This window comes from Lissotriton helveticus, chromosome 5_1, assembly GCF_964261635.1.
Source record: "Lissotriton helveticus chromosome 5_1, aLisHel1.1, whole genome shotgun sequence".
NCBI classification, from domain to species: domain Eukaryota; kingdom Metazoa; phylum Chordata; class Amphibia; order Caudata; family Salamandridae; genus Lissotriton; species Lissotriton helveticus.
This window is the reverse complement of record NC_136065.1, coordinates 1,452,799,137-1,452,826,326: the sequence shown is the minus strand read 5'-3', so window position 1 is coordinate 1,452,826,326 and position 27,190 is coordinate 1,452,799,137.

Sequence of the window (27,190 nt, the reverse complement as noted above, 5' to 3'; positions counted from 1 at the left end):
CAAAAAATCACTGTCGCGTTGGCCATCCCTGGACATGTGTTTTGAGGTTGTTACCTCTCGTCAGCAGGGAATAGGCATATATGTAGGGGTGCTGCGTAGGCTGGCAGAAATATCCTCAGGTCCGGTACCACTCATGGCACACAGGTGCGTAACCCGGGCTCGTCAGCCCCACCAGCTCAAGGGAGCTTGAATATAAAAGAAAGTCCAATTGGTCGCACACTGCTTGTCCTATCAGCGTGTTGCCCCAAAGCATTGTGGTCCATGAAGTAAGCATCAGCAGGTGCGCCTCTGCCAGGGTCTTGAGCAAAAAATCACTGTCGCGTTGGCCATCCCTGGACACTTGTTTTGAGGTTGTTACCTCTCATCAGCAGGGAATAGGCATATATGTAGGGGTGCTGCGTAGGCTGCCAAAAATATCCTCAGGTCCGGTACCACTCGTGGCACGCAGGTGCGTAACCCGGGCTCGTCAGCCCCACCAGCTCAAGGGAGCTTGAATATAAAAGAAAGTCCAATTGGTCGCACACTGCTTGTCCTATCAGCGTGTTGCCCCAAAGCATTGTGGTCCATGAAGTAAGCATCAGCGGGTGCGCCTCTGCCAGGGTCTTGAGCAAAAAATCACTGTCGCGTTGACCATCCATGGACACGTGTTTCGAGGTTGTTACCTCTCGTCAGCAGGGAATAGGCATATATGTAGGGGTGCTGTGTAGGCTGCCAAAAAATATCCTCAGGTCCGGTACCACTCGTGGCACGCAGGTGCGTAACCCGTGCTCGTCAGCCCCACCAGCTCAAGGGAGCTTGAATATAAAAGAAAGTCCAATTGGTCGCACACTGCTTGTCCTATCAGCGTGTTGCCCCAAAGCATTGTGGTCCATGAAGTAAGCATCAGCGGGTGCGCCTCTGCCAGGGTCTTGAGCAAAAAATCACTGTCACGTTGGCCATCCATGGACACGTGTTTCGAGGTTGTTACCTCTCGTCAGCAGGGAATAGGCATATATGTAGGGGTGCTGCGTAGGCTGCCAAACAATATCCTCAGGTCCGGTACCACTCGTGGCACGCAGGTGCGTAACCCGGGCTCGTCAGCCCCACCAGCTCAAGGGAGCTTGAATATAAAAGAAAGTCCAATTGGTCGCACACTGCATACCTGGCCACGTGTTTCGAGGTTGTTACCTCTCGTCAGCAGGGAATAGGCATATATGTAGGGGTGCTGTGTAGGCTGCCAAAAAATATCCTCAGGTCCGGTACCACTCGTGGCACGCAGGTGCGTAACCTGGGCTTGTCAGCCCCACCAGCTCAAGGGAGCTTGAATATAAAATAAAGCCCAATTGGTCGCAGACTGCTTGTCCTATCAGCGTGTTGCCCCAAAGCATTGTGGTCCATGAAGTAAGCATCAGCGGGTGCGCCTCTGCCTGGGTCTTGAGCAAAAAATCACTGTCACGTTGGCCATCCCTGGACACGTGTTTCGAGGTTGTTACCTCTCGTCAGCAGGGAATAGGCATATATGTAGGGGTGCTGCGTAGGCTGGCAGAAATATCCTCAGGTCCGGTACCACTCGTGGCACACAGGTGCGTAACCCGGGCTCGTCAGCCCCACCAGCTCAAGGGAGCTTGAATATAAAAGAAAGTCCAATTGGTCGCACACTGCTTGTCCTATCAGCGTGTTGCCCCAAAGCATTGTGGTCCATGAAGTAAGCATCAGCAGATGCGCCTCTGCCAGGGTCTTGAGCAAAAAATCACTGTCGCGTTGGCCATCCCTGGACACTTGTTTTGAGGTTGTTACCTCTCGTCAGCAGGGAATAGGCATATATGTAGGGGTGCTGCGTAGGCTGCCAAAAAATATCCTCAGGTCCGGTACCACTCGTGGCACGCAGGTGCGTAACCCGGGCTCGTCAGCCCCACCAGCTCAAGGGAGCTTGAATATAAAAGAAAGTCCAATTGGTCGCACACTGCTTATCCTATCAGCGTGTTGCTCCAAAGCATTGTGGTCCATGAAGTAAGCATCAGCGGGTGCGCCTCTGCCAGGGTCTTGAGCAAAAAATCACTGTCGCGTTGGCCATCCATGGACACGTGTTTCGAGGTTGTTACCTCTCGTCAGCAGGGAATAGGCATATATGTAGGGGTGCTGCGTAGGCTGCCAAAAAATATCCTCAGGTCCGGCACCACTCGTGGCACGCAGGTGCGTAAAACCCGGGCTCGTCAGCCCCACCAGCTCAAGGGAGCTTGAATATAAAAGAAAGTCCAATTGGTCGCACACTGCTTGTCCTATCAGCGTGTTGCCCCAAAGCATTGTGGTCCATGAAGTAAGCATCAGCAGGTGCGCCTCTGCCAGGGTCTTGAGCAAAAAATCACTGTCGCGTTGGCCATCCCTGGACACTTGTTTTGAGGTTGTTACCTCTCATCAGCAGGGAATAGGCATATATGTAGGGGTGCTGCGTAGGCTGCCAAAAAATATCCTCAGGTCCGGTACCACTCGTGGCACGCAGGTGCGTAACCCGGGCTCGTCAGCCCCACCAGCTCAAGGGAGCTTGAATATAAAAGAAAGTCCAATTGGTCGCACACTGCTTGTCCTATCAGCGTGTTGCCCCAAAGCATTGTGGTCCATGAAGTAAGCATCAGCGGGTGCGCCTCTGCCAGGGTCTTGAGCAAAAAATCACTGTCGCGTTGACCATCCATGGACACGTGTTTCGAGGTTGTTACCTCTCGTCAGCAGGGAATAGGCATATATGTAGGGGTGCTGCGTAGGCTGCCAAAAAATATCCTCAGGTCCGGCACCACTCGTGGCACGCAGGTGCGTAAAACCCGGGCTCGTCAGCCCCACCAGCTCAAGGGAGCTTGAATATAAAAGAAAGTCCAATTGGTCGCACATCGCTTTTGCTATCAGCGTTTTGCCCCAAAGCATTGTGGTCCATGAAGTAAGCATCAGCGGGTGCGCCTCTGCCTGGGTCTTGAGCAAAAAATCACTGTCGTGTTGGCCATCCCTGGACAGGTGTTTCGAGGTTGTTACCTCTCGTCAGCAGGGAATACGCATATATGTAGGGGTGCTGCGTAGGCTGCCAAAAAATATCCTCAGGTCCGGTACCACTCGTGGCACGCAGGTGCGTAACCCGGGCTCGTCAGCCCCACCAGCTCAAGGGAGCTTGAATATAAAAGAAAGTACAATTGGTCGCACACTGCTTGTCCTATCAGCGTGTTGCCCCAAAGCATTGTGGTCCATGAAGTAAGCATCAGCAGGTGCGCCTCTGCCAGGGTCTTGAGCAAAAAATCACTGTCGCGTTGGCCATCCCTGGACACGTGTTTTGAGGTTGTTACCTCTCGTCAGCAGGGAATAGGCATATATGTAGGGGTGCTGCGTAGGCTGGCAGAAATATCCTCAGGTCCGGTACCACTAGTGGCACACAGGTGCGTCACCCGGGCACGTCAGCCCCACCAGCTCAAGGGAGCTTGAATATAAAAGAAAGTCCAATTGGTCGCACACTTCTTGTCCTATCAGCGTGTTGCCTTAAAGCATTGTGGTCCATGAAGTAAGCATCAGCAGGTGCGCCTCTGCCAGGGTCTTGAGCAAAAAATCACTGTCGCGTTGGCCATCCCTGGACACTTGTTTTGAGGTTGTTACCTCTCGTCAGCAGGGAATAGGCATATATGTAGGGGTGCTGCGTAGGCTGGCAGAAATATCCTCAGGTCCGGTACCACTCGTGGCACACAGGTGCGTAACCCGGGCTCGTCAGCCCCACCAGCTCAAGGGAGCTTGAATATAAAAGAAAGTCCAATTGGTCGCACACTGCTTGTCCTATCAGCGTGTTGCCCCAAAGCATTGTGGTCCATGAAGTAAGCATCAGCAGGTGCGCCTCTGCCAGGGTCTTGAGCAAAAAATCACTGTCGCTTTAGCCATCCCTGGACACGTGTTTCGAGGTAGTTACCTCTCGTCAGCAGGGAATAGGCATATATGTAGGGGTGCTGCGTAGGCTGCCAAAAATTATCCCTATGTCCGGTACCACTCGTGGCACGCAGGTGCGTAACCCGGGCTCGTCAGCCCCACCAGCTCAAGGGAGCTTGAATATAAAAGAAGGTCCAATTGGTCGCACACTGCTTGTCCTATCAGCGTGTTGCCCCAAAGCATTGTGGTCCATGAAGTAAGCATCAGCGGGTGCGCCTCTGCCAGGGTCTTGAGCAAAAAATCACTGTTGCGTTGGCCATCCATGGACACGTGTTTCGAGGTTGTTACCTCTCGTCAGCAGGGAATAGGCATATATGTAGGGGTGCTGCGTAGGCTGCCAAAAAATATCCTCAGGTCGGGCACCACTCGTGGCACGCAGGTGCGTAAAACCCGGGCTCGTCAGCCCCACCAGCTCAAGGGAGCTTGAATATAAAAGAAAGTCCAATTGGTCGCACATCGCTTTTGCTATCAGCGTGTTGCCCCAAAGCATTGTGGTCCATGAAGTCAGCATCAGCGGGTGCGTCTCTGCCTGGGTCTTGAGCAAAAAATCACTGTCGCGTTGGCCATCCCTGGACAGGTGTTTCGAGGTTGTTACCTCTCGTCAGCAGGGAATAGGCATATATGTAGGGGTGCTGCGTAGGCTGCCAAAAAATATCCTCAGGTCCGGTACCACTCGTGGCACGCAGGTGCGTAACCCGGGCTCGTCAGCCCCACCAGCTCAAGGGAGCTTGAATATAAAAGAAAGTCCAATTGGTCGCACACTGCTTGTCCTATCAGCGTGTTGCCCCAAAGCATTGTGGTCCATGAAGTAAGCATCAGCAGGTGCGCCTCTGCCAGGGTCTTGAGCAAACAATCACTGTCGCGTTGGCCATCCCTGGACATGTGTTTTGAGGTTGTTACCTCTCGTCAGCAGGAAATAGGCATATATGTAGGGGTGCTGCGTAGGCTGCCAAAAAAATATCCTCAGGTCCGGTACCACTTGTGGCACGCTTGTGCTTAACCCGGGCTCGTCAGCCCCACCAGCTCAAGGGAGCTTGAATATAAAAGAAAGTCCAATTGGTCGCACACTGCTTGTCCTATCAGCGTGTTGCCCCAAAGCATTGTGGTCCATGAAGTAAGCATCAGCGGGTGCGCCTCTGCCAGGGTCTTGAGCAAAAAATCACTGTCGCGTTGGCCATCCCTGGACACGTGTTTCGAGGTTGTTACCTCTCATCAGCAGGGAATAGGCATATATGTAGGGGTGCTGCGTAGGCTGCCAAAAAATATCCCCATGTCCGGTACCACTCGTGGCACGCAGGTGCGTAACCCGGGCTCGTCAGCCCCACCAGCTCAAGGGAGCTTGAATATAAAAGAAGGTCCAATTGGTCGCACACTGCTTGTCCTATCAGCGTGTTGCCCCAAAGCATTGTGGTCCATGAAGTAAGCATCAGCGGGTGCGCCTCTGCCAGGGTCTTGAGCAAAAAATCACTGTCGCGTTGGCCATCCCTGGACACGTGTTTCGAGGTTGTTACCTCTCGTCAGCAGGGAATAGGCATATATGTAGGGGTGCTGAGTAGGCTGCCAAAAAATATCCTCAGGTCCGGTACCACTCGTGGCACGCAGGTGCGTAACCCGGGCTCGTCAGCCCCACCAGCTCAAGGGAGCTTGAATATAAAAGAAAGTCCAATTGGTCGCACACTGCTTGTCCTATCAGCGTGTTGCCCCAAAGCATTGTGGTCCATGAAGTAAGCATCAGCGGGTGCGCCTCTGCCAGGGTCTTGAGCAAAAAATCACTGTCGCGTTGGCCATCCCTGGACACGTGTTTCGAGGTTGTTACCTCTCATCAGCAGGGAATAGGCATATATGTAGGGGTGCTGCGTAGGCTGCCAAAAAATATCCCCATGTCCGGTACCACTCGTGGCACGCAGGTGCGTAACCCGGGCTCGTCAGCCCCACCAGCTCAAGGGAGCTTGAATATAAAAGAAGGTCCAATTGGTCGCACACTGCTTGTCCTATCAGCGTGTTGCCCCAAAGCATTGTGGTCCATGAAGTAAGCATCAGGGGGTGCGCCTCTGCCAGGGTCTTGAGCAAAAAATCACTGTCGCGTTGGCCATCCCTGGACACGTGTTTCGAGGTTGTTACCTCTCGTCAGCAGGGAATAGGCATATATGTAGGGGTGCTGAGTAGGCTGCCAAAAAATATCCTCAGGTCCGGTACCACTCGTGGCACGCAGGTGCGTAACCCGGGCTCGTCAGCCCCACCAGCTCAAGCGAGCTTGAATATAAAAGAAAGTCCAATTGGTCGCACACTGCTTGTCCTATCAGCGTGTTGCCCCAAAGCATTGTGGTCCATTAAGTAAGCATCAGCGGGTGCGCCTCTGCGAGGGTCTTGAGCAAAAAATCACTGTCGCGTTGGCCATCCCTGGACACATGTTTCGAGGTTGTTACCTCTCGTCAGCAGGGAATAGCCATATATGTAGGGGTGCTGCGTAGGCTGCAGAAAAATATCCTCAGGTCCGGTACCACTCGTGGCACGCAGGTGCGTAACCCGGGCTCGTCAGCCCCACCAGCTCAAGAGAGCTTGAATATAAAAGAAAGTCCAATTGGTCGCACACTGCTTGTCCTATCAGCGTGTTGCCTCAAAGCATTGTCGTCCATGAAGTAAGCATCAGCGGGTGCGCCTCTGCCAGGGTCTTGAGCAAAAAACTCACTGTCGCGTTGGCCATCCCTGGACACGTGTTTCGAGGTTGTTACCTCTCGTCAGCAGGGAATAGGCATATATGTAGGGGTGCTGCGTAGGCTGCCAAAAATATCCTCAGGTCCGGTACCACTCGTGGCACGCAGGTGCGTAACCCGGGCTCGTCAGCCCCACCAGCTCAAGGGAGCTTGAATATAAAAGAAAGTCCAATTGGTCGCACACTGCTTGTCCTATCAGCGTGTTGCCCCAAAGCATTGTGGTCCATGAAGTAAGCATCAGCGGGTGCGCCTCTGCCAGGGTCTTGAGGAAAAAATCACTGTCGCGTTGGCCATCCCTGGAAACGTGTTTTGAGGTTGTTACCTCTCGTCAGCAGGGAATAGGCATATATGTAGGGGTGCTGCGTAGGCTGCCAAAATATATCCTCAGGTCCGGTACCACTCGTGGCACGCAGGTGCGTAACCCGGGCTTGTCAGCCCCACCAGCTCAAGGGAGCTTGAATATAAATGAAAGTCCAATTGGTCGCACACTGCTTATCCTATCAGCGTATTCCCCCAAAGCATTGTGGTCCATGAAGTAAGCATCAGCGGGTGCGCCTCTGCCAGGGTCTTGAGCAAAAAATCACTGTTGCGTAGGCCATTCCTGGACACGTGTTTCGAGGTTGTTACCTCTCGTCAGCAGGGAATAGGCATATATGTAGGGGTGCTGCTTAGGCTGCCAAAAAATATCCTCAGGTCCGGTACCACTCGTGGCACGCAGGTGCGTAACCCGGGCTCGTCAGCCCCACCAGCTCAAGGGAGCTTGAATATAACAGAAAGTCCAATTGGTCGCACACTGCTTGTCCTATCAGCGTGTTGCCCCAAAGCATTGTGGTCCATGAAGTAAGCATCAGCGGGTGCGCCTCTGCCAGGGTCTTGAGCAAGAAATCACTGTCGCGTTGGCCATCCCTGGACACGTGTTTCGAGGTTGTTACCTCTCATCAGCAGGGAATAGGCATATATGTAGGGGTGCTGCGTAGGCTGCCAAAAAATATCCTCAGGTCCGGTACCACTCGTGGCACGCAGGTGCGTAACCCGGGCTCGTCAGCCCCACCAGCTCAAGGGAGCTTGAAAATAAAAGAAAGTCCAGTTGGTCGCACACTGCTTGTCCTATCAGCATGTTGCCCCAAAGCATTGTGGTCCATGAAGTAAGCATCAGCGGGTGCGCCTCTGGCAGGGTCTTGAGCAAGAAATCACTGTCGCGTTGGCCATCCCTGGACACGTGTTTCGAGGTTGTTACCTCTCGTCAGCAGGGAATAGGCATATATGTAGGGGTGCTGCGTACGCTGCCAAAAAATATCCTCAGGTCCGGCACCACTCGTGGCACGCAGGTGCGTAACCCGGGCTCGTCAGCCCCACCAGCTCAAGGGAGCTTGAATATAAAAGAAAGTCCAATTGGTCGCACACTGCTTGCCCTATCAGCGTGATGCCCCAAAGCATTGTGGTCCATGAAGTAAGCATCAGCGGGTGCGCCTCTGCCTGGGTCTTGAGCAAACAATCACTGTCGCGTTGGCCATCCCCGGACACGTGTTTCGAGCTTGTTACCTCTCGTCAGCAGGGAATAGGCATATATGTAGGGGTGCTGTGTAGGCTGCCCAAAAATATCCTCAGGTCCGGTACCACTCGTGGCACGCAGGTGCGTAACCCGGGCTCGTCAGCCCCACCAGCTCAAAGGAGCTTGAATATAAAAGAAAGTCCAATTGGTCGCACACTGCTTGTCCTATCAGCATGTTGCCCCAAAGCATTGTGGTCCATGAAGTAAGCATCAGCAGGTACGCCTCTGCCAGGGTCTTGAGCAAAAATTCACTGTCGCGTTGGCCTCCCTGGACACGTGTTTTGAGGTTGTTACCTCTCGTCAGCAGGGAATAGGCATATATGTAGGGGTGCTGCGTAGGCTGCCAAAAAATATCCTCAGGTCCGGTACCACTCGTGGCACGCAGGTGCGTAACCCGGGCTCGTCAGCCCTACCAGCTCAAGGGAGCTTGAATATAAAAGAAAGTCCAATTGGTCGCACACTGCTTGTCCTATCAGCGTGTTCCCCCAAAGAATTGTGGTCCATGTAGTAAGCATCAGCGGGTGCGCCTCTGCCAGGGTCTTGAGCAAAAAATCACTGTTGCGTAGGCCATTCCTGGACACGTGTTTCGAGGTTGTTACCTCTCGTCAGCAGGGAATAGGCATATATGTAGGGGTGCTGCTTAGGCTGCCAAAAAATATCCTCAGGTCCGGTACCACTCGTGGCACGCAGGTGCGTAACCCGGGCTCGTCAGGCCCACCAGCTCAAGGGAGCTTGAATATAAAAGAAAGTCCAATTGGTCGCACACTGCTTCTCCTATCAGCGTGTTACCCCAAAGCATTGTGGTCCATGAAGTAAGCATCAGCGGGTGCGCCTCTGCCAGGGTCTTGAGCAAAAAATCACTGTCGCTTTGGCCATCCCTGGACACGTTTTTCGAGGTTGTTACCTCTCATCAGCAGGGAATAGGCATATATGTAGGGGTGCTGCGTAGGCTGCCAAAAAATATCCTCAGGTCCGGTCCCACTCGTGGCACGCAGGTGCGTAACCCGGGCTCGTCAGCCCCACCAGCTCAAGGGAGCTTGAATATAAAAGAAAGTCCAATTGGTCGCACACTGCTTGTCCTATCAGTGTCGCTTTGGCCATCCCTGGCCACGTGTTTCGAGGTTGTTACCTCTCATCAGCAGGGAATAGGCATATATGTAGGGGTGCTGCGTAGGCTGCCAAAAAATATCCTCAGGTCCGGTACCACTCGTGGCACGCAGGTGCGTAACCCGGGCTCGTCAGCCCCACCAGCTCAAGGGAGCTTGAATATAAAAGAAAGTCCAATTGGTCGCACACTGCTTGCCCTATCAGCGTGTTGCCCCAAAGCATTGTGTTCCATGAAGTAAGCATCAGCGGTTGCGCCTCTGCCTGGGTATTGAGCAAAAAATCACTGTCCCGTTGGCCATCCCCGGACACGTGTTTCGAGCTTGTTACCTCTCGTCAGCAGGGAATAGGCATATATGTAGGGGTGCTGCGTAGGCTGCCAAAAAATATCCTCAGGTCCGGTACCACTCGTGGCACGCAGGTGCGTAACCCGGGCTCGTCAGCCCACCAGCTCAAGGGAGCTTGAATATAAAAGAAAGTCCAATTGGTCGCACACTGCTTGTCCTATCAGCGTGTTGCCCCAAAGCATTGTGGTCCATGAAGTAAGCATCAGCAGGTACGCCTCTGCCAGGGTCTTGAGCAAAAAATCACTGTCGCGTTGGCCATCCCTGGACACGTGTTTTGAGGTTGTTACCTCTCGTCAGCAGGGAATAGGCATATATGTAGGGGTGCTGCGTAGGCTGCCAAAAGATATCCTCAGGTCCGGTACCACTCGTGGCACGCAGGTGCGTAACCCGGGCTCGTCAGCCCCACCAGCTCAAGGGAGCTTGAATATAAAAGAAGGTCCAATTGGTCGCACACTGCTTGTCCTATCAGCGTGTTGCCCCAAAGCATTGTGGTCCATGAAGTAAGCATCAGCGGGTGCGCCTCTGCCAGGGTCTTGAGCAAAAAATCACTGTCGCGTTGGCCATCCCTGGACACGTGTTTCGAGGTTGTTACCTCTCGTCAGCAGGGAATAGGCATATATGTAGGGGTGCTGAGTAGGCTGCCAAAAAATATCCTCAGGTCCGGTACCACTCGTGGCACGCAGGTGCGTAACCCGGGCTCGTCAGCCCCACCAGCTCAAGCGAGCTTGAATATAAAAGAGAGTCCAATTGGTCGCACACTGCTTGTCCTATCAGCGTGTTGCCCCAAAGCATTGTGGTCCATTAAGTAAGCATCAGCGGGTGCGCCTCTGCGAGGGTCTTGAGCAAAAAATCACTGTCGCGTTGGCCATCCCTGGACACATGTTTCGAGGTTGTTACCTCTCGTCAGCAGGGAATAGCCATATATGTAGGGGTGCTGCGTAGGCTGCAGAAAAATATCCTCAGGTCCGGTACCACTCGTGGCACGCAGGTGCGTAACCCGGGCTCGTCAGCCCCACCAGATCAAGAGAGCTTGAATATAAAAGAAAGTCCAATTGGTCGCACACTGCTTGTCCTATCAGCGTGTTGCCTCAAAGCATTGTCGTCCATGAAGTAAGCATCAGCGGGTTCGCCTCTGCCAGGGTCTTGAGCAAAAAACTCACTGTCGCGTTGGCCATCCCTGGACACGTGTTTCGAGGTTGTTACCTCTCGTCAGCAGGGAATAGGCATATATGTAGGGGTGCTGCGTAGGCTGCCAAAAATATCCTCAGGTCCGGTACCACTCGTGGCACGCAGGTGCGTAACCCGGGCTCGTCAGCCCCACCAGCTCAAGGGAGCTTGAATATAAAAGAAAGTCCAATTGGTCGCACACTGCTTGTCCTATCAGCGTGTTGCCCCAAAGCATTGTGGTCCATGAAGTAAGCATCAGCGGGTGCGCCTCTGCCAGGGTCTTGAGGAAAAAATCACTGTCGCGTTGGCCATCCCTGGACACGTGTTTTGAGGTTGTTACCTCTCGTCAGCAGGGAATAGGCATATATGTAGGGGTGCTGCGTAGGCTGCCAAAAAATATCCTCAGGTCCGGTACCACTCGTGGCACGCAGGTGCGTAACCCGGGCTTGTCAGCCCCACCAGCTCAAGGGAGCTTGAATATAAATGAAAGTCCAATTGGTCGCACACTGCTTATCCTATCAGCGTATTCCCCCAAAGCATTGTGGTCCATGAAGTAAGCATCAGCGGGTGCGCCTCTGCCAGGGTCTTGAGCAAAAAATCACTGTTGCGTAGGCCATTCCTGGACACGTGTTTCGAGGTTGTTACCTCTCGTCAGCAGGGAATAGGCATATATGTAGGGGTGCTGCTTAGGCTGCCAAAAAATATCCTCAGGTCCGGTACCACTCGTGGCACGCAGGTGCGTAACCCGGGCTCGTCAGCCCCACCAGCTCAAGGGAGCTTGAATATAACAGAAAGTCCAATTGGTCGCACACTGCTTGTCCTATCAGCGTGTTGCCCCAAAGCATTGTGGTCCATGAAGTAAGCATCAGCGGGTGCGCCTCTGCCAGGGTCTTGAGCAAGAAATCACTGTCGCGTTGGCCATCCCTGGACACGTGTTTCGAGGTTGTTACCTCTCATCAGCAGGGAATAGGCATATATGTAGGGGTGCTGCGTAGGCTGCCAAAAAATATCCTCAGGTCCGGTACCACTCATGGCACGCAGGTGCGTATCCCGGGCTCGTCAGCCCCACCAGCTCAAGGGAGCTTGAAAATAAAAGAAAGTCCAATTGGTCGCACACTGCTTGTCCTATCAGCGTGTTGCCCCAAAGCATTGTGGTCCATGAAGTAAGCATCAGCGGGTGCGCCTCTGCCAGGGTCTTGAGCAAGAAATCACTGTCGCGTTGGCCATCCCTGGACACGTGTTTCGAGGTTGTTACCTCTCGTCAGCAGGGAATAGGCATATATGTAGGGGTGCTGCATACGCTGCCAAAAAATATCCTCAGGTCCGGCACCACTCGTGGCACGCAGGTGCGTAACCCGGGCTCGTCAGCCCCACCAGCTCAAGGGAGCTTGAATATAAAAGAAAGTCCAATTGGTCGCACACTGCTTGTCCTATCAGCATTTTGCCCCAAAGCATTGTGGTCCATGAAGTAAGCATCAGCGGGTGCGCCTCTGCCAGGGTCTTGAGCAAGAAATCACTGTCCCTTTGGTCATCCCTGGCCACGTGTTTCGAGGTTGTTGCCTCTCGTCAGCAGGGAATAGGCACATATGTAGGGGCGCTGCGTAGGCTGCCAAAAAATATCCTCAGGTCCGGTACCACTCGTGGCACGCAGGTGCGTAACCCGGGCTCATCAGCCCCACCAGCTCAAGGGAGCTTGAATATAAAAGAAAGTCCAATTGGTCGCACACTGCTTGCCCTATCAGCGTGTTGCCCCAAAGCATTGTGGTCCATGAAGTAAGCATCAGCGGGTGCGCCTCTGCCTGGGTCTTGAGCAAAAAATCACTGTCGCGTTGGCCATCCCCGGACACGTGTTTCGAGCTTGTTACCTCTCTTCAGCAGGGAATAGGCATATATGTAGGGGTGCTGTGTAGGCTGCCAAAAAATATCCTCAGGTCCGGTACCACTCGTGGCACGCAGGTGCGTAACCCGGGCTCGTCAGCCCCACTAGCTCAAGGGAGCTTGAATATAAAAGAAAGTCCAATTGGTCGCACACTGCTTGTCCTATCAGCGTGTTGCCCCAAAGCATTGTGGTCCATGAAGTAAGCATCAGCAGGTACACCTCTGCCAGGGTCTTGAGCAAAAAATCACTGTCGCGTTGGCCATCCCTGGACACGTGTTTTGAGGTTGTTACCTCTCGTCAGCAGGGAATAGGCATATATGTAGGGGTGCTGCGTAGGCTGCCAAAAAATATCCTCAGGTCCGGTACCACTCGTGGCACGCAGGTGCGTAACCCGGGCTCGTCAGCCCCACCAGCTCAAGGGAGCTTGAATATAAAAGAAAGGCCAATTGGTCGCACACTGCTTGTCCTTTCAGCGTATTCCCCCAAAGCATTGTGGTTCATGAAGTAAGCATCAGCAGGTGCGCCTCTGCCAGGGTCTTGAGCAAAAAATCACTGTTGCGTAGGCCATTCCTGGACACGTTTTTCGAGGTTGTTACCTCTCGTCAGCAGGGAATAGGCATATATGTAGGGGTGCTGCTTAGGCTGCCCAAAAATATCCTCAGGTCCGGTACCACTCGTGGCACGCAGGTGCGTAACCCGGGCTCGTCAGCCCCACCAGCTCAAGGGAGCTTGAATATAAAAGAAAGTCCAATTGGTCGCACACTGCTTGTCCTATCAGCGTGTTGCCCCAAAGCATTGTGGTCCATGAAGTAAGCATCAGCAGGTACGCCTCTGCCAGGGTCTTGAGCAAAAATTCACTGTCGCGTTGGCCTCCCTGGACACGTGTTTTGAGGTTGTTACCTCTCGTCAGCAGGGAATAGGCATATATGTAGGGGTGCTGCGTAGGCTGCCAAAAAATATCCTCAGGTCCGGTACCACTCGTGGCACGCAGGTGCGTAACCCGGGCTCGTCAGCCCTACCAGCTCAAGGGAGCTTGAATATAAAAGAAAGTCCAATTGGTCGCACACTGCTTGTCCTATCAGCGTGTTCCCCCAAAGCATTGTGGTCCATGTAGTAAGCATCAGCGGGTGCGCCTCTGCCAGGGTCTTGAGCAAAAAATCACTGTTGCGTAGGCCATTCCTGGACACGTGTTTCGAGGTTGTTACCTCTCGTCAGCAGGGAATAGGCATATATGTAGGGGTGCTGCTTAGGCTGCCAAAAAATATCCTCAGGTCCGGTACCACTCGTGGCACGCAGGTGCGTAACCCGGGCTCGTCAGGCCCACCAGCTCAAGGGAGCTTGAATATAAAAGAAAGTCCAATTGGTCGCACACTGCTTCTCCTATCAGCGTGTTGCCCCAAAGCATTGTGGTCCATGAAGTAAGCATCAGCGGGTGCGCCTCTGCCAGGGTCTTGAGCAAAAAATCACTGTCGCGTTGGCCATCCCTGGACACGTGTTTCGAGGTTGTTACCTCTCATCAGCAGGGAATAGGCATATATGTAGGGGTGCTGCGTAGGCTGCCAAAAAATATCCTCAGGTCCGGTCCCACTCGTGGCACGCAGGTGCGTAACCCGGGCTCGTCAGCCCCACCAGCTCAAGGGAGCTTCAAAATAAAAGAAAGTCCAATTGGTCGCACACTGCTTGTCCTATCAGCGTGTTGCCCCAAAGCATTGTGGTCCATGAAGTAAGCATCAGCGGGTGCGCCTCTGCCAGGGTCTTGAGCAAGAAATCACTGTCGCGTTGGCCATCCCTGGACACGTGTTTCGAGGTTGTTACCTCTCGTCAGCAGGGAATAGGCATATATTTAGGGGTGCTGCGTAGGCTGCCAAAAAATATACTCGGGTCCGGTACCACTCGTGGCACGCAGGTGCGTAACCCGGGCTCGTCAGCCCCACCAGCTCAAGGGAGCTTGAATATAAAAGAAAGTCCAATTGGTCGCACACTGCTTGTCCTATCAGTGTCGCTTTGGCCATCCCTGGCCACGTGTTTCGAGGTTGTTACCTCTCATCAGCAGGGAATAGGCATATATGTAGGGGTGCTGCGTAGGCTGCCAAAAAATATCCTCAGGTCCGGTACCACTCGTGGCACGCAGGTGCGTAACCCGGGCTCGTCAGCCCCACCAGCTCAAGGGAGCTTGAATATAAAAGAAAGTCCAATTGGTCGCACACTGCTTGCCCTATCAGCGTGTTGCCCCAAAGCATTGTGTTCCATGAAGTAAGCATCAGCGGTTGCGCCTCTGCCTGGGTCTTGAGCAAAAAATCACTGTCCCGTTGGCCATCCCCGGACACGTGTTTCGAGCTTGTTACCTCTCGTCAGCAGGGAATAGGCATATATGTAGGGGTGCTGCGTAGGCTGCCAAAAAATATCCTCAGGTCCGGTACCACTCGTGGCACGCAGGTGCGTAACCCGGGCTCGTCAGCCCACCAGCTCAAGGGAGCTTGAATATAAAAGAAAGTCCAATTGGTCGCACACTGCTTGTCCTATCAGCGTGTTGCCCCAAAGCATTGTGGTCCATGAAGTAAGCATCAGCAGGTACGCCTCTGCCAGGGTCTTGAGCAAAAAATCACTGTCGCGTTGGCCATCCCTGGACACGTGTTTTGAGGTTGTTACCTCTCGTCAGCAGGGAATAGGCATATATGTAGGGGTGCTGCGTAGGCTGCCAAAAGATATCCTCAGGTCCGGTACCACTCGTGGCACGCAGGTGCGTAACCCGGGCTCGTCAGCCCCCCCAGCTCAAGGGAGCTTGAATATAAAAGAAAGTCCAATTGGTCGCACACTGCTTATCCTATCAGCGTATTCCCCCAAAGCATTGTGGTCCATGAAGTAAGCATCAGCGGGTGCGCCTCTGCCAGGGTCTTGAGCAAAAAATCACTGTTGCGTAGGCCATTCCTGGACACGTGTTTCGAGGTTGTTACCTCTCGTCAGCAGGGAATAGGCATATATGTAGGGGTGCTGCGTAGGCTGCCAAAAAATATCCTCAGGTCCGGTACCACTCGTGGCACGCAGGTGCGTAACCCGGGCTCGTCAGCCCCACCAGCTCAAGGGAGCTTGAATATAAAAGAAAGTCCAATTGGTCGCACACTGCTTGCCCTATCAGCGTGTTGCCCCAAAGCATTGTGTTCCATGAAGTAAGCATCAGCAGTTGCGCCTCTGCCTGGGTCTTGAGCAAAAAATCACTGTCCCGTTGGCCATCCCCGGACACGTGTTTCGAGCTTGTTACCTCTCGTCAGCAGGGAATAGGCATATATGTAGGGGTGCTGCGTAGGCTGCCAAAAAATATCCTCAGGTCCGGTACCACTCGTGGCACGCAGGTGCGTAACCCGGGCTCGTCAGCCCACCAGCTCAAGGGAGCTTGAATATAAAAGAAAGTCCAATTGGTCGCACACTGCTTGTCCTATCAGCGTGTTGCCCCAAAGCATTGTGGTCCATGAAGTAAGCATTAGCAGGTACGTCTCTGCCAGGGTCTTGAGCAAAAAATCACTGTCGCGTTGGCCATCCCTGGACACGTGTTTTGAGGTTGTTACCTCTCGTCAGCAGGGAATAGGCATATATGTAGGGGTGCTGCGTAGGCTGCCAAAAGATATCCTCAGGTCCGGTACCACTCGTGGCACGCAGGTGCGTAACCCGGGCTCGTCAGCCCCCCCAGCTCAAGGGAGCTTGAATATAAAAGAAAGTCCAATTGGTCGCACACTGCTTATCCTATCAGCGTATTCCCCCAAAGCATTGTGGTCCATGAAGTAAGCATCAGCGGGTGCGCCTCTGCCAGGGTCTTGAGCAAAAAATCACTGTTGCGTAGGCCATTCCTGGACACGTGTTTCGAGGTTGTTACCTCTCGTCAGCAGGGAATAGGCATATATGTAGGGGTGCTGCTTAGGCTGCCAAAAAATATCCTCAGGTCCGGTACCACTCGTGGCACGCAGGTGCGTAACCCGGGCTCGTCAGCCCCACCAGCTCAAGGGAGCTTGAATATAACAGAAAGTCCAATTGGTCGCACACTGCTTGTCCTATCAGCGTGTTGCCCCAAAGCATTGTGGCCCATGAAGTAAGCATCAGCGGGTGCGCCTCTGCCAGGGTCTTGAGCAAGAAATCACTGTCGCGTTGGCCATCCCTGGACACGTGTTTCGAGGTTGTTACCTCTCGTCAGCAGGGAATAGGCATATATGTAGGGGTGCTGCGTACGCTGCCAAAAAATATCCTCAGGTCCGGTACCACTCGTGGCACGCAGGTGCGTAACCCGGGCTCGTCAGCCCCACCAGCTCAAGGGAGCTTAAATATAAAAGAAAGTCCAATTGGTCGCACACTGCTTGTCCTATCAGCATGTTGCCCCAAAGCATTGTAGTCCATGAAGTAAGCATCAGCGGGTGCGCCTCTGCCAGGGTCTTGAGCAAGAAATCACTGTCCCTTTGGCCATCCCTGGCCACGTGTTTCGAGGTTGTTACCTCTCGTCAGCAGGGAATAGGCACATATGTAGGGGTGCTGCGTAGGCTGCCAAAAAATATCCTCAGGTCCGGTACCACTCGTGGCACGCAGGTGCGTAACCCGGGCTCGTCAGCCCCACCAGCTCAAGGGAGCTTGAATATAACAGAAAGTCCAATTGGTCGCACACTGCTTGCCCTATCAGCGTGTTGTCCCAAAGCATTGTGGTCCATGAAGTAAGCATCAGCGGGTGCGCCTCTGCCTGGGTCTTGAGCAAAAAATCACTGTCGCGTTGGCCATCCCCGGACACGTGTTTCGAGCTTGTTACCTCTCTTCAGCAGGGAATAGGCATATATGTAGGGGTGCTGTGTAGGCTGCCAAAAAATATCCTCAGGTCCGGTACCACTCGTGGCACGCAGGTGCGTAACCCGGGCTCGTCAGCCCCACTAGCTCAAGGGAGCTTGAATATAAAGGAAAGTCCAATTGGTCGCACACTGCTTGTCCTATCAGCGTGTTGCCCCAAAGCATTGTGGTCCATGAAGTAAGCATCAGCAGGTACGCCTCTGCCAGGGTCTTGAGCAAAAAATCACTGTCGCGTTGGCCATCCCTGGACACGTGTTTTGAGGTTGTTACCTCTCGTCAGCAGGGAATAGGCATATATGTAGGGGTGCTGCGTAGGCTGCCAAAAAATATCCTCAGGTCCGGTACCACTCGTGGCACGCAGGTGCGTAACCCGGGCTCGTCAGCCCCACCAGCTCAAGGGAGCTTGAATATAACAGAAAGTCCAATTGGTCGCACACTGCTTGTCCTATCAGCGTGTTGCCCCAAAGCATTGTGGTCCATGAAGTAAGCATCAGCGGGTGCGCCTCTGCCAGGGTCTTGAGCAAAAAATCACTGTCGCGTTGGCCATCCCTGGACACGTGTTTCGAGGTTGTTACCTCTCATCAGCAGGGAATAGGCATATATGTAGGGGTGCTGCGTAGGCTGCCAAAAAATATCCTCAGGTCCGGTACCACTCGTGGCATGCAGGTGCGTAACCCGGGCTCGTCAGCCCCACCAGCTCAAGGGAGCTTGACAATAAAAGAAAGTCCAATTGGTCGCACACTGCTTGTCCTATCAGCGTGTTGCCCCAAAGCATTGTGGTCAATGAAGTAAGCATCAGCGGGTGCGCCTCTGCCAGGGTCTTGAGCAAGAAATCACTGTCGCGTTGGCCATCCCTGGACACGTGTTTCAAGTTTGTTTCCTCTCGTCAGCAGGGAATAGGCATATATGTAGGGGTGCTGCGTAGGCTGCCAAAAAATATCCTCAGGTCCGGTACCACTCGTGGCACGCAGGTGCGTAACCCGGGCTCGTCAGCCCCACCAGCTCAAGGGAGCTTGAATATAAAAGAAAGTCCAATTGGTCGCACACTGCTTGTCCTATCATCGTGTTGCCCCAAAGCATTGTGGTCCATGAAGTAAGCATCAGCGGGTGCGCCTCTGTCAGGGTCTTGAGCAAAAAATCACTGTCGCGTTGGCCATCCCTGGACCCGTGTTTCGAGGTTGTTACCTCTCGTCAGCAGGGAATAGGCATATATGTAGGGGTGTTGCGTAGGCTGCCAAAAAATATCCTCAGGTCCGGTACCACTCGTGGCACGCACGTGCGTAACCCGGGCTCGTCAGCCCCACCAGCTCAAGGGAGCTTGAATATAAAAGAAAGTCCAATTGGTCGCACACTGCTTGTCCTATCAGCGTCTTGCCCCAAAGCATTGTGGTCCATGAAGTAAGCATCAGCGGGTGCGCCTCTGCCAGGGTCTTGAGCAAAAAATCACTGTCGCGTTGGCCATCCCTGGACACCTGGTTCGAGGTTGTTACCTCTCGTCAGCAGGGAATAGGCATATATGTAGGGGTGCTGCGTAGGCTGCCAAAAAATATCCTCTGGTCCGGTACCACTCATGGCACGCAGGTGCGTAACCCGGGCTCGTCAGCCCCACCAGCTCAAGGGAGCTTGAATATAAAAGAAAGTCCAATTGGTCGCACACTGCTTGTCCTATCAGCGTGTTGCCCCAAAGCATTGTGGTCCATGAAGTAAGCATCAGCGGGTGCGCCTCTGCCAGGGTCTTGAGCAAAAAATCACTGTCGCGTTAGCCATCCCTGGACACGTGTTTCAAGGTTGTTACCTCTCGTCAGCAGGGAATAGGCATATATGTAGGGGTGCTGAGTAGGCTGCCCAAAAATATCCTCAGGTCCGGTACCACTCGTGGCACGCAGGTGCGTAACCTGGGCTCGTCAGCCCCACCAGCTCAAGGGAGCTTGAATATAAAAGAAAGTCCAATTGGTTGCACACTGCTTGTCCTATCAGCGTGTTGCCCCAAAGCATTGTGGTCCATGAAGTAAGCATCAGCAGGTACGCCTCTGCCAGGGTCTTGAGCAAAAAATCACTGTCGCGTTGGCCATCCCTGGACACGTGTTTTGAGGTTGTTACCTCTCGTCAGCAGAGAATAGGCATATATGTAGGGGTGCTGCGTAGGCTGCCAAAAAATATCCTCAGGTCCGGTACCACTCGTGGCACGCAGGTGCGTAACCCGGGCTCGTCAGCCCCATCAGCTCAAGGGAGCTTGAATATAAAAGCAAGTCCAATTGGTCGCACACTGCTTGTCCTATCAGCGTGTTCCCCCAAAGCATTGTGGTCCATGAAGTAAGCATCAGCGGGTGCGCCTCTGACAGGGTCTTGAGCAAAAAATCACAGTCGCGTTGGCCATCCCTGGCCACGTGTTTCGAGGTTGTTACCTCTCGTCAGCAGGGAATAGGCATATATGTAGGGGTGCTGCGTAGGCTGCCAAAAAATATCCTCAGGTCCGGTACCACTCGTGGCAAGCACGTGCGTAATCCTGGCTCGTCAGCCCCACCAGCTCAAGGGAGCTTGAATATAAAAGAAAGTCCAATTGGTCGCACACTGCTTGTCCTATCAGCATGTTGCCCCAAAGCATTGTGGTCCATGAAGTAAGCATCAGCGGGTGCGCCTCTGACAGGGTCTTGAGCAAGAAATCACTGTCGCTTTGGCCATCCCTGGCCACGTGTTTCGAGGTTGTTACCTCTCATCAGCAGGGAATAGGCATATATGTAGGGGTGCTGCGTAGGCTGCCAAAAAATATCCTCAGGTCCGGTACCACTCGTGGCACGCAGGTGCATAACCCGGGCTCGTCAGCCCCACCAGCTCAAGGGAGCTTGAATATAAAAGAAAGTCCAATTGGTCGCACACTGCTTGCCCTATCAGCGTGTTGCCCCAAAGCATTGTGGTCCATGAAGTAAGCATCAGCGGGTGCGCCTCTGCCTGGGTCTTGAGCAAAAAATCACTGTCGCGTTGGCCATCCCCGGACACGTGTTTCGAGCTTGTTACCTCTCGTCAGCAGGGAATAGGCATATATGTAGGGGTGCTGCGTAGGCTGCCAAAAAATATCCTCAGGTCCGGTACCACTCGTGGCACGCAGGTGCGTAACCCGGGCTCGTCAGCCCCACCAGCTCAAGGGAGCTTGAATATAAAATAAAGTCCAATTGGTCGCACACTGCTTGTCCTATCAGCGTATTCCCCCAAAGCATTGTGGTCCATGAAGTACGCATCAGCGGGTGCGCCTCTGCCAAGGTCTTGAGCAAAAAATCACTGTCGCGTTGGCCATCCCTGGACACGTGTTTCGAGGTTGTTACTTCTCGTCAGCAGGGAATAGGCATATATGTAGGGGTGCTGCGTAGTCTGCCAAAATATCCTCAGGTGCGGTACCACTCGTGGCACGCAGGTGCGTAACCCGGGCTCATCAGCCCCACCAGCTCAAGGGAGCTTGAATATAAAATAAAGTCCAATTGGTCGCACACTGCTTGTCCTATCAGCGTATTCCCCCAAAGCATTGTGGTCCATGAAGTAAGCATCAGCGGGTGCGCCTCTGCCAGGGTCTTGAGCAAAAAATCACTGTTGCGTAGGCCATTCCTGGACACGTGTTTCGAGGTTGTTACCTCTCGTCAGCAGGGAATAGGCATATATGTAGGGGTGCTGCTTAGGCTGCCAAAAAATATCCTCAGGTCCGGTACCACTCGTGGCACGCAGGTGCGTAACCCGGGCTCGTCAGCCCCACCAGCTCAAGGGAGCTTGAAAATAAAAGAAAGTCCAATTGGTCGCACACTGCTTGTCCTATCAGCGTGTTGCCCCAAAGCATTGTGGTCCATGAAGTAAGCATCAGCGGGTGCGCCTCTGCCAGGGTCTTGAGCAAGAAATCACTGTCGCGTTGGCCATCCCTGGACACGTGTTTCGAGGTTGTTACCTCTCGTCATCAGGGAATAGGCATATATGTAGGGGTGCTGCGTAGGCTAACAAAAAATATCCTCATGTCCGGTACCACTCGTGGCACGCAGGTGCGTAACCCGGGCTCGTCAGCCCCACCAGCTCAAGGGAGCTTGAATATAAAAGAAAGTCCAATTGGTCGCACACTGCTTGTCCTTTCATCGTGTTGCCCCAAAGCATTGGGGTCCATGAAGTAAGCATCAGCGGGTGCCCCTCTGCCAGGGTCTTGAGCAAAAAATCACTGTCGCGTTGGCCATCCCTGGACACGTGTTTCGAGGTTGTTACTTCTCGTCAGCAGGGAATAGGCATATATGTAGGGGTGCTGCGTAGTCTGCCAAAATATCCTCAGGTCCGGTACCACTCGTGGCACGCAGGTGCGTAACCCGGGCTCATCAGCCCCACCAGCTCAAGGGAGCTTGAATATAAAAGAAAGTCCAATTGGTCGCACACTGCTTGTCCTATCAGCGTGTTGCCCCAAAGCATTGTGGTCCATGAAGTAAGCATCAGCGGGTGCCCCTCTGCCAGGGTCTTGAGCAAAAAATCACTGTCGCGTTAGCCATCCCTGGACACGTGTTTCAAGGTTGTTACCTCTCGTCAGCAGGGAATAGGCATATATGTAGGGGTGCTGAGTAGGCTGCCCAAAAATATCCTCAGGTCCGGTATCACTCGTGGCACGCAGGTGCGTAACCTGGGCTCATCAGCCCCACCAGCTCAAGGGAGCTTGAATATAAAAGAAAGTCCAATTCGTCGCACACTGCTTGTCCTATCAGCGTGTTGCCCCAAAGCATTGTGGTCCATGAAGTAAGCATCAGTGGGTGCGCCTCTGCCATGGTCTTGAGCAAAAAATCACTGTCGCGTTGGCCATCCCTGGACACCTGTTTCGAGGTTGTTACCTCTCGTAAGCAGGGAATAGGCATATATGTAGGGGTGCTGCGTAGGCTGCCAAAAAAATATCCTCTGGTCCGGTACCACTCGTGGCACGCAGGTGCGTAACCCGGGCTCGTCAGCCCCACCAGCTCAAGGGAGCTTGAATATGAAAGAAAGTCTAATTGGTTGCACACTGCTTGTCCTATCAGCGTGTTGCCCCAAAGCATTGGGGTCCATGAAGTAAGCATCAGCGGGTGCGCCTCTGCCAGGGTCTTGAGCAAAAAATCACTGTCGCGTTGGCCATCCCTGGACACGTGTTTCGAGGTTGTTACCTCTCGTCAGCAGGGAATAGGCATATATGTAGGGGTGCTGCGTAGTCTGCCAAAATATCCTCAGGTCCGGTACCACTCGTGGCACGCAGGTGCGGAACCCGGGCTCGTCAGCCCCACCAGCTCAAGGGAGCTTGAATACAAAAGAAAGTCCAATTGGTCGCACACTGCTTGTCCAATCAGCGTGTTGCCCCAAAGCATTGTGGTCCATGAAGTAAGCATCAGCGGGTGCGCCTCTGCCAGGGTCTTGAGCAAAAAATCACTGTTGCGTTAGCCATCCCTGGACACGTGTTTCAAGGTTGTTACCTCTCGTCAGCAGGGAATAGGCATATATGTAGGGGTGCTGAGTAGGCTGCCAAAAAATATCCTCAGGTCCGGTACCACTCGTGGCACGCAGGTGCGTAACCTGGGCTCGTCAGCCCCACCAGCTCAAGGGAGCTTGAATATAAAAGAAAGTCCAATTGGTCACACACTGCTTGTCCTATCAGCGTGTTGGCCCAAAGCATTGTGGTCCATGAAGTAAGCATCAGCGGGTGCGCCTCTGTCAGGGTCTTGAGCAAAAAATCACTGTTGCGTTGGCCATCCCAGGACCCGTGTTTCGAGATTGTTACCTCTCGTCAGCAGGGAATAGGCATATATGTAGGGGTTCTGAGTAGGCTTGTGGTATATAAATAAATAATACCGGATCTAGGTTTGACTGGACATAGCAATAACAGATAGCTCAATAAATAAGAGTCAAGATTCGAGGTAGTAGGAGTTTGCAGGTTTAATACAGCATAAAGGACAGGAGCAGGTCAACCTGCACAGGAATAGGATGGCAGAGCCCTGCAGGGGGGACAGGGAATGAGCGCGCTAACTTTAATAACAATACACAAGCATATATACTAAAACAGTTGCAATTGCAATACATACAATAGGCGGAGCAGTGGGTGTGGTCAATAGCAGTCGCGAAAGATAAGGGTGAAAGTGGGTGTAACAAGAGGCGTATACACAGACATGTGATGTAAACGTAACAGAATATGTCATAAATGGGGCGGAAACATGGAGGGGGCTACCTAAGGAGCCGGGACCTCTAACCTAATGGTGCGCGCAAGCTGACAATGACGTGTTACTAGGAGAAGCTGGGGGCTATGAACTCTGTGCTAGGAGCAGAGACTGAAGTCTGGAGAGTCAGGGCGACATGTACCTAAACCCTATCTAGTATCTAATGTTTAGAGAACATGTTGATATAAACTAAGAGTCAGGAGGGGAGAGGCTAACAGACTCTAAGACTGGAGCATGCATTATTCTACATGTAGTGCGTGATGAAGAATATTAAATGACCATTAATACAGTATTTCTCTTACATGGAGACGTAAAGGCTAGACTGTGACGGAAACTATTGATGCGATTCAGTAGTTTAGGAATGCAGAGAAGGAGGGCTGGACTGATAACTAGAATCATAACATACTCTTGGCAGACTCGTAGGCAGAGCCAGGCTGAACCGGGCACTGTGAGGCAGGAAGTAAGTGAAGGGTCAGGAATACAGGTGGGGGCTGTATCGCTCCTCAGCGAGGGTTCAGGAGACAGGAGCTGAATCTGGTGTCCGGGCCCTTTTGAGGCCTAGGAACGGGGACTTTAAAATGAAATAACGTGCACACTGAGAAACGTGGCAACGTAACTTTACATAGGCCTAATACTCGTAGCTTTCACGAGAACTGGAAACTGGCATACTAGGGATGGACACAACTGTAATTGCTTCTTTAATCGATCATGGGGAATACATATGCATATTAATCATGCACATACAACATAGGATGGGGAACACGTAGGGACACAGAACATGGCAAAATTTACTTTTCCACATTCCCTCCTTGTCACTACGTTTCCATCAGGAAACATCAATATTCATGATACCATCTATCATTTCATACAGTATCATTTGCTCGTCTCGAATTTTCTTGGAACAGGATTTAGAACGGGACTTGGGACTAGGAATACAAGAGGTAGCACAAATGCCACAAATCGCAGGGCCACATTGTATACAGAGGCAGCAACTGAATATGATTGCTACTGCAATACCTAGAAAGGACAATACTTTCCATCCCCAGTCGGAAATCATATTCCAGAACCAACCGGACCATGTCCAGGTGCCTGGATCTTGGTGTAACATATGGGCAATTTTATGGAGTCTGGTTATAGCTGAATAAACAGACGGCGCGTTATTAGGAATGAAAATGCAGCAACTAGATCCGATGACTCTACATGCCCCGCCCCTATCGGCCAATATGACGTCAAGGACGAGACGATTCTGGAGCACGACAATTCTCATAAAGGATTGCTCTTCGGTTAAGTTACTTAGAGCAGAAGTAGTCTCAATCACTACTGCTTCAAGGGTTCTGGTTAATCTACGTATCAGTTTACTATTTACGACAGTACCTAGATAGGGGAAGACACCTTTATTAATATCTATATATTGTTCTAGAGCAGTTTCAGTATAATCGACAATCGGGAGGTCTCTCTTGTGTCTAGTATGTACTAGGTGGAAATTCCTATGATAGTCAGGTGGGGCTAGAAAAACTGGAGGCAGTAGGAAGGCAATGTAACAGGTTCCCTCCCAATCGAGGGGCAGACGAACATATGCGGTCTGACCACAAACAAAATAAGAATGACGTGAAGCTTTAAAAATAGGTTTCCTACTGTCACTATACTTGACAATAGTAGTACAATCACTATGTCCTACATGTACGGAACCATTCTTTCTGACACATAATTCGCCTTTAACTGGTAGTACTGACATAGCAGGTAAGTCTGGAGTAGAATCGGACTGAACATTCAGGACCATGAAATTCGAAGAATAATTACCTAAATTATAAACTTCATTTTCTAGATCTAACCCTGTTCTGTGGGGAAGACCTTGCTTGTCTGGAAAACATGTACTGTTAAGAAAAGACATATCTGTTGAGGATGACGTTAACGTGGACCATGCTCCACACGAACCATTATGGGAAAATGGATAAGGAAAGAGTGGCAGAACTCCCTTCGGTGTCTGGAAAGGGGGGAGTCGACCACACACCCAACAATTAGTGGCATTGCTGGTCTGGTGTGAATAATGTAACATACGGATAAAGGAATTATTATGCATAGCAAGACGATAAGATAGTTCATGAGGAGGTAGATCACTAAACGTGTGCTCTACTGTAGCAATAGAAGACTTATTTACATGAGAAACTGGAAAACACAAATAAAATGCATAACCTGTGCAGGTAATCATAAGGCTGAAAAACAATATGAAACTTAGAAAATCGATACATCGGATTGAGTTTTGACTAACTCTCTCACTATGGGGGTCTATTTTATACATGTCAGAAACCGGTCTAACCGTTTCACCTAGGGGAGGACTTAGACAATCAAACTGGCTGACTTATTTTACTAGACCTTAATTTTAGCTTATACTCCTGTTGCGGAGTTTTCTCTAACAGGGAGGGTTTAGTATCATTGTCTTTTGCGGGACAGTCCTTAAGAATAGTACTTTGGCAGTCTTTCAAATCCTCGGGAATGTTCTTGGAAACAGTCTTTAGTCCATAAAACTTTTTCACATGAGACAGGTGGACCCAGCCCTTCCTGCCTTCCAGCTTGACGGCAGTACGGGTGGCCAGGAGGACCTGTTTTGGCTCCTTCCAGCGAGGCTCCAGCGGACTTGAACGATCAAAGTTCCTCACAAGGACCAAACTTCCGGGAACGATGTCATGCGGTGCCACCTCGGTATTGTCTGGAAATGCGGCAGAAACCTGTGAACGACAAGAGTGTAGGGCAGACATCAAGGAAGCTAGGTAATCTGTCAGCATATTACTTGAAACATCGGTAATACTTCGGGGTCTAGGTGTACCCCACATATTAGGGGGGCGGCCGAATACGACCTCATACGGGGACAGACCTGATCTGGAATGTGCGACCATGCGCATGTAAAACAAAGCGACTGGCAGAGCTACTAACCAGTCCACACCTTTTTCTTTACAAATCTTGGCAATACGGGTTTTCAGGGTCTGATTATGTCTCTCTACGAGACCGGCTGCTTCTGGATGGCGTACACAATGGAACTTCCACTGGTACCCTAACAAAAGGGAGATGTGTTTCATAAGCTCAGATGAGAATGGCTGGCCGTTATCAGAATATTCGACCCTAGGGAGTCCATAACGGGGGAAGAACTCACGAACCAACTGCTTGGCAGTGGTCGCGGCTGTGTAATCTGGAACTGGATATGCCTCTGTCCACCTGGACAAAGCGCATACAACTACAAGGACATACTTGAAACCTCGACATCGCTCCATCTGAATATAATCCATCTGGAGGACTTCAAAAGGGTGGTCAGGGGGCTGGAATCCACCTTGTTCCACCGGGACACTTTTACCTGGATTGAACTGGCAACATATCATACAGGTACGGACTTTCTGCTTGGCTGCAGCTCGTAAATACTTATTGAACCAAATGTTCTGGATACTGTCTAACATAGCTTTTTCTCCTAAATGTGCTGGACTATGTGCGGTATTGATAAT